The sequence below is a fragment of the Podarcis tiliguerta genome, assembly GCF_965153285.1.
Source record: "Podarcis tiliguerta genome assembly, chromosome: 13".
Classification (NCBI taxonomy): Eukaryota; Metazoa; Chordata; class Lepidosauria; order Squamata; family Lacertidae; genus Podarcis; species Podarcis tiliguerta.
This window is the reverse complement of record NC_139546.1, coordinates 13023540-13031734: the sequence shown is the minus strand read 5'-3', so window position 1 is coordinate 13031734 and position 8195 is coordinate 13023540.

Sequence of the window (8195 nt, the reverse complement as noted above, 5' to 3'; positions counted from 1 at the left end):
AGCCAATAAAGCGAGATGAGCGCCACAACCCCAGTCGGTCATGACTGGACCTAATGGTCAGGGGTCCTTTTACCGTTACCAACTAGCAGGGCCGGTGGCATCATTAGGCCAACTAGGCGCAGACCTCAGAGAGCCGCAGTACTGACCTTTGAAGGGCAGAGTTTTATGCAGATTCGTTTTTTGATGTCTTATAAATTTCCGGTTATAATTTACTTTCATTTTATATTTTGAAGAACGTTACCAGTTTTGAAGAAACTCATACATTCTAATTGTTAGCAATGTTGTGTGGGTGTGCAGAACTAGTTAGCCTTGCCTAGGGCGCACAATAGCCTGGCGCTGGCCAACAAAGGTTGCCACTTTTCTTCCTGCCAAGGCTCCTGTGCCTTTCTCAGAGGCAGGACACCTGGTTCTCTCTCCCTCATTGCCTCACTGCCCCTGCTAGCAGCTCGCCCTTAAAACCAGAGACCTGGCTGGAAAGGGATGCCGATTACTGCCCTAGCAAGCCTGCAAAGTTGTGGTTTGGAGGGAGGAGCAGGGGTGCCAACTTGAATAAAATATTGGGGGGGAGGGCCACAAGATGCAATGCACGGACACCATAGGAGCCAGCTCCTGGGGCCAAGGTCCCTTTGCCCACCCAGTAAAATACAGTCTTATCATACCTTGGGTTACAGCCGCTTCAGGTTGCATTTTTTTGGGTTGCGGACCACCGAAACCCAGAAGTACCGGAACGGGTTACTTCTGGGTTTCAGCGGTCACACATGCACAGAAGCACCGAAGCACAACCCACAGGTGCGCAGGCGCAGATGCTGCACAGATCACGTTTGCAACCAGAGCATCCACTGTATTTGAGGGGACTGGACCCTCCCCACAAAAAGTTGAGAGGCATTGCCATTCAAGTAGTGTGGGTGCACCCCGTTATGTGATTATGTGGGGCGGGGCTTGCCTGCCCCCCGAAATTTTACTCAAATTGGCACCCCTGACGCACACCATTTGAATGGCAATGCCCATAGACTTTTTGGGGGGGGGGCTCAAATATTTTATTGGGGGTGCCAGAGGGCAGTGGCGTAGCGTGGGTTGTCAGCACCCGGGGCAAGTAATTTGCGCCCCCTAACCCTAACCCCCAGATGTTGCGCCCGGTGCGGCCGGCCCCCCCTGCACCCCCCACGCTACGCCACTGCCAGAGGGACCCTGGCCCGTAGGAGTTGGCTCCTATGGCCCCCCTCTCTGGGTGCCGGAAAGGCTGGCGGGTCTGGATCCATTCTAGGGGGCCGGTGGAGAGAGAGAGAGAGAGCAGGGAGGCTTCTGGCGGTGGGAACAAGCGTGGGCATTGTTCCCCGGCGCAGCCCTCCAACCTGGCCCATCGGCGCCCGCCGCCCCGCCGAGGGAAGGAGCTGCCTTTAAGCGCACCTTGACCTTGCTGGCGGGGGACGGATCCCTCCACTTGTCCAACACGTCTCCTGCCAGGGAGAGCCATTGAAAGAGCCGAGAGCCAGAGCGCGCCGAGGAAAGGGCCTGAATAGGCAGCTTAAGGCCTCCCGCTGCGGCGAGCGAGGGATTAGGAGGGGCCCTTCGGGGAGAGGCCGGAGGAGAGAGGGAAGGAAGGAGGGGAGAGCCCCGCCAAGGCAGCCGAGCAGGAGGAGGAGGAGGAAGGGGCTTTGCGCCGCCGGCCCTGCGCTCCGCAGCCTCCAGCCACCCGGCGCAGCGGCCCCTGGCGCACGGCTAGCAAGCGCGCCCCGCGGCGCGCCACATCCGAAGGGAAGCTCTTCGCGAGGGGACGTGGAAGTCGCTCCCTGCCTGCCTGCCTGCCTGCCTGCCCGGATTGGAGCCCTCAGGGCGGGACGCCCCCCTTCTCTCGCCCCTCCTTTGTTCGCAGGGAAAAGCTCGAGGCCCAGGCCGTTGGTGGCGGGCTGTCGATTTGGGGAGGAGGAGAAGGGAGAGAGAGCATGCTTCTCCATGTTGTGGCCAGGGACGGGATCCTTGCTGGGGGGGATCCTGGCGATCCCTCTTTAACTGCAAAGATTGGTGTGTTTTCTCGGAGCAGCGAGTAAATGATTAAAAAACTGGGAAACGCGCTGGCTTGCGCGAAGCCTTTTTATGTCGCTTTTCTAAAGCTCCAGGCAGCTTGTAAAATAAACGGGCAATTAGGAGAAAAAGAGCCAAACAAACCAGACAAGAATGGCCTGGCAGGATTGGGGGGGAAAGGGCAGTAGCCCAGGGGTAGAGCATCTGTTTCGCAGGCAGGAGACCCCAGGTTCATAGAATTGGAATAGAGTTGGAAGGGATCCCAAGGATCAACCCCCTGCAATGCAAGAATCTTTTGTTTTCTTCCCCCAATGTGGGGCTTGAACCCACAACCCTGAGAATCTGTCTCTCATGCTCTACTGACTGAGCTGTCCCGTCAGGAGCCTCCAAATCAGGCTGGGGTAGAAACCCCTGTCTGAAATCCTGGCAAACGGCTGCATACCAGGATAGACAATACTGAACTAGGTGGATCAGTGGCCTTGATATACATAAATCAACTTCCTGTGTACCTATGTTGCCTTCTTAATTGCCTGGCACCTAATCCATTATGGCAAAACCTAGCTGAACTCCTTCCCTCCCAAAGTGTCTTGTGGCAATAAATATTATTTTAAAATAAATATTATTTTTAAAAAAACAAAACAAAGTGTCTTGTGGCAGCGGGAAGACAATTGATTATGGTGTTGGCTTCAGTGGACCACAGATCCCTTCATCAGATGCATGAAATGTAACACTAAATTGGCAAGCATATACAATATATGGACCCCTGACCATTAGGTCCAGTCGTGGCCGACTCTGGGGTTGCGGCGCTCATCTTGCTTTCTTGGCCAAGGGAGCCGGCGTACAGCTTCCGGGTCATGTGCCCAGCATGACTAAGCCGCTTCTGGTGAACCAGAGCAGCGCATGGAAACACCGTTTACCTTCCCGCAGGAGCGATACCTATTTATCTACTTTGTGCTTTCGAACTGCTAGGTTGGCAGGAGCAGGGACCGAGCAACGGGAGCTCACCCTGTTGCGGGGATTCGAACCGCCGACCTTCTGATTGGCAAGCCCTAGGCTCTGTGGTTTAACCCACAGTGCCACCCGCGTCCCTTAAGATATTTAGGTACTGCTTAATTATTCTAAGTGGTGTGCATTAAAAAAAAAATCTACAGAAGAGGGGGAGAATAAAACAAACACTACCTAAAAATGCCTGCTGTAACAAAAAAGTCTTACTCATGCCTACGTTCAGCAAGGAGGGTGACTATCTAAGCTTGCTGGGGCGGGAATGCCAAAGGAATGGGCCCCATACACTGAAGGCACAGTTAGTAGTACTTCTGTGCAGTGCGTATCACCAGCAGAGACACTCCCCAAGATCTCAGGCCAGGATAGACCATAATATACACAGTTGTTGGGTGTTAGGGTAGGGGGATGAGGTCAAAGGGAAATTAAATGTAAAAAAGAAGAGACTCTGTCAATTACCTCAAGGCGGAATAATAATTACAGCGACCAATTAACAAGGCAGTGTTGGTGATAACACAAACATCCCCCAAATGGTCAGCTAATTAACACATGCGGTGTGATAAAAGTCTGCAATCTTGAGCCAAGCCACCACCAGGTGACAGAACTGAATTGCCTGATAAATTGTTCTTCAGCCAAAGAAAGGGGTTCCTTGCAGTTTACATATAGTGTATATTCATGCTAGATCCCAGTGCCACCCAGTTCCACAAAGTTCACTCTCATAATAATATTGCAGCAATCACCATCGCTTTTAGAGCAATTTAAAGCATTCAAAGCATTTAACTTATATAATCTTGAGATTGCTATGACAGCAGCCCTGTCAAGTAGGCCAGTTATTGCAGAAAGGGCGGTTACTGAAGTTTAGGAGCACACAAATGAGGTAAGAAACCCATGTTTGGATCTCTTCTTTAAATTTTGACCTCAAAACAGGAAAGTGTTTGAATTTAATAGGAGCATCTTGGGGGGCGGCCCATTAAACTAGGGCTGCCAAATGTCTGGAATTTCCTGGACATAGCCGGAATATGGCAGTCGGAAACAGTGTCTGGGCGGAAATTGCTGAAATGTCCAGAGAAATCTGGATATATGGCAACTCATGTCGTAAGCATATATTTTGGCAAATTTTCTTTAAAAATAGCTCAAAAACAACGTATTTTTAGAGAACTATGGCCCAAAGAAGCTCAACAACTTTTGTGTCGTCCCTTTCGGCAAACAGCAGCTTCGAAGAGCAATCTAGGTCACGTCCATATCATGCCAAAACAGACATTTAAAGCACATAGCTTCCCCCAAAGGATCCTGGGAATTTATCCCTCACTGCGCTACAGTTCCCAGCACCCTTAACATGCTACAGTTCCCATGATTCTTTGGGAGTGCGCCACATGCTTTACATGTATGATGGGGATGATTGCTACCAGTACTGCTTGCTCTGATAAAATAAGAATCCCAACCCCCATGTAACCTGCTTTAAAGTAAATTAAAATGTGGGCAGAGCAAGCCACAGATCTCACTTGTATCTGCTGTTTCAGCCCTGAGAAAAGAGTGCTTGGTGTCTCTGGACGGGTGCCAACATCTCAGAAGGGCCTACCTGCTCAGGGCAGCAGCCACCACCATCTACCCCTGCTCTGGGTGGGTGAGGAATTTGACCCCTTGCTTCTTGGGTGGATGGGACCCCCCCCACACACACACCCTCACACTGCCTCCAAAGAAGCAGAGCACAGCTGGCTGCTTTGCACTGCTTGCTCACTGCAAGGAGCAGCCACTACTGTCACTTTTGGAAGACATCTTCAGGCAGCCCTGTACACGGGCAGCTTTTAGTGTTCGACGTTTTACTGTGGTTTTATAAATTGTTGGAAGCCACCCAGAGGGGCTGGGGCAACCTAGTCATCAGATGGATGCCATATAAATATATTATTATCATCATCACCATCATTATCATTATCATTATTACTAGTCTGCAAAGCAACCAAAACTGTGGTGGAGTGGGCAGAATGTGGGCGGCCCAGGGAGGAGCAAACATCTGTTGTATCTTCTATCCTCTGCACCTGCGTTGACAACTTTACACCTTAAAAATTAAAACAATTGCCGTTGTTGTCAACAGCTGCCCCACCGTTGGGGCCAAGGGCAGGAGAGGTAAAAAAAAATGACAGCAAAACACAAGGCAAGCACACTAGAGGCTGAATGTGCTGGTGGCTGGTGCCCTTTGGGAGGAAGGCAAGGAGCCCAACAGTAGATGGCGCCAGAGCCAATGGCAGGCAGAGCCAACTCAATTCTACTTTTCACGTAGAGCTGGAAGGTGCCCCCCCCCGGGTCATCTAGTCCAACCCCCTGCAATGCAGGAATCTCAACTAAAGCATCCATGATGTTTTGACTCCATCCTCTTCTCTGTTGAGTTCCACAAGGCAGCACTGAGACTTAAGGAGGAGGAAGCCAACATCCAAGAAAGGAAGGAAGGAAGGAAGGAAGGAAGGAAGGAAGGAAGGAAGGAGGCAGGTAGCTGGGGATTGGCTGAGAGCAGAATGAGGTTGGTGGGGCATAATCTTTTCTGATGCAAAGTAAGTGTCCTTGACTGCAGTCCCAGTCCAAGAACAGCAAATCCAGGAACAGCTATTAGTTAGGATTTTACTTTCTTGGGCTCCATGATCATTGCAGATGGTGACAGCAGCCACGAAAGACACCTGCTTCTTGGGAGAAAAGCGATGACAAACCTAGACAGCATCTTAAAAAGCAGAGACATCCCCTTGCCAACAAAGGTCCGTATAGTTAATGCTGTGGTTTTCCCAGTAGTGATGTGTGGAAGTGAGAGCTGGACTATAAAGAAGGCTGATTGCCGAAGAATTGATGCTTTTGAATTATGGTGCTGGAGGAGACTCTTGAGAGTCCCATGGTCTGCAAGAAGATCAAACCTCTCCATTCTGAAGGAAATCAGCCCTGAGTGTTCACTGGAAGGACAGATTGTGAAGCTGAAGCTCTAATACTTTGGTCACCTCATGAGAAGAGAGACACCCTGGAAAAGACCCTGATGTTGGGAAAGATTGAGGGCACAAGGAGAAGGGGACGACAGAGGACGAGATGGTTGGACAGTGTTCTTGAAGCTACCAACATGAGTTTAATCAAACTGCAGGAGGCAGTGAAAGACAGGAATGCCTGGTGTGCTCTGGTCCATGAGGTCATGAAGAGTCGGACACAACTAAACGACTAAACAACAACAAACTAAAAAACGGATCTTCTGAAATCTGCAAAAAGACGAGTCCAGGAACAGCTATTAGTCAGGGTTAACTAAAAATGGATCTTCTCAAGTTTAGAGGCAATCATTAAAAGGTAAAGGGACCGCTGACCGTTAGGTCCAGTCACGGACGACTCTGGGGTTGCGGCGCTCATCTCACTTTACTGGCCGAGGGAGCCGGCGTACACCTTCTGGGTCATGTGGCCAGCATGACTAAGCCGCATATGACAAACCAGAGCAGCACATGGAAACGGTACCTATTTATCTACTTGCACTTTGACGTGCTTTCAAACTGCTAGGTGGGCAGGAGCAGGGACCAAGCAACGGGAGCTCACCCCGTTGTGGGGATTCAAACTGCCAACCTTCTGATCGGCAAGCCGTAGGCTCTGTGGTTTAGACCACAGCGACACCCGTGTCCCAGAGGCAATCATTACCAGGTGCTAATTAGCACATTAAGGAGAGATGGGGGGGGGGAGGCTGCTGTACTCTGCTGAGATTCTCTAACAGTGACTTTGAAAATAAAGTATCACAGAAGGTGGGGTAATTGTGTCACTGACAATGGTGTCTTGTGAACCATGGGGGGGGTATCTCCAACCCTTGTCACCTCCCCATCCCTTTGCAACCATCTTCCACATGACAATTTCATTAGCAGTGACAGTAACAGCCGAGGAAGGATCTCGCTTTCCCAGCAGTATTAAGACATCTGAAACGAATCCGCCACAGCAAATGAGTAATACCGTGTAAGGAAAAGGGGGGAGGAGGGGGAGCTCTGCTTCAAGTCTGCAAGTTGATTTATGGGATCCATTGATGGTTATGTAAACATCTTTTGGAGATGCTTTGAGATAGGATATCCTGGCTTAGGACAAGGAGCTTAGAGTTGCCAACTAATAATAATAATAATAATAATAAGCAGCAGCTCTGTGCCATTAACACAGTCATACATCAATAAGCTTTCCCTATTGTCACGTTTTTGTAATTTTAATTCTTGTGCAGCTCTAAAAGGCATAGAATACTGGTCCATTACTTACAGATGGACTACAATGCTTTAAAAACCCACAACTGTAACACTCTTAATAAATAGCAAAAATCAATCAATAACCAAAAAAAAAAAAAGAAGGAAGGAAAGAAAGAAATAATTCCAAAATCCAGGAGGTTGCACAGCACAAAAAAGGTTAAAATTAGATGACCTAACTCTCTGCTCATTTCAGCAAGGAAGTTTCTCACTGAATTGTGCCCGATGAGTCACATCTGTCTGTCTCCTTTGCTGTTTTTACTGATCCTTAGAATCTGTGCACTGAACCAGCCAGCAAACTTTGCCTCTGCAAACTCTCCAAAGAGAGGGAGATTTGTTCAGGCCGCTCTCTTGAGCACACCAGTGTGCCCTCATACAGTTTGAAATTGGCAGTGGGCTAGCAAGAGTCGGTTTATGCATTTTTTCCAAGATGGGTGAACACAGCCCTCTGGTGGTTAATGCCAAAGGGTGAAAAGGCAGGAGAAGGAAGCTTGAAGCAGATTGCAATGCAAACTAGAACTCAGGCATGCTTAGGGTTGTTGTTTAGTCCTTTAGTCGTGTCCGACTCTTCGTGACCCCATGGACCAGAGCACGCCAGGCACTCCTGTCTTCCACTGCCTCCCACAGTTTGGTCAAACTCATGCTGGTAGCTTCGAGAACACTATCCATCCATCTCGTCCTCTGTCGTCCCCTTCTCCTTGTGCCCTCCATCTTTCCCAACATCAGGGTCTTTTCCAGGGAGTCTTCTCTTCTCCTGAGGTGGCCAAAGTATTGGAGCCTCAGCTTCAGGATGTGTCCTTCCAGTGAGCACTCAGGGCTGATTTCCTTCAGAATGGATCGGTTTGATATTCTTGCAGTCCATGGGACTCTCAAGAGTCTCCTCCAGCACCAGAATTCCAAAGCATCAATTCTTTGGCAATCACCTTCTTTATGGTCCAGCTCTCA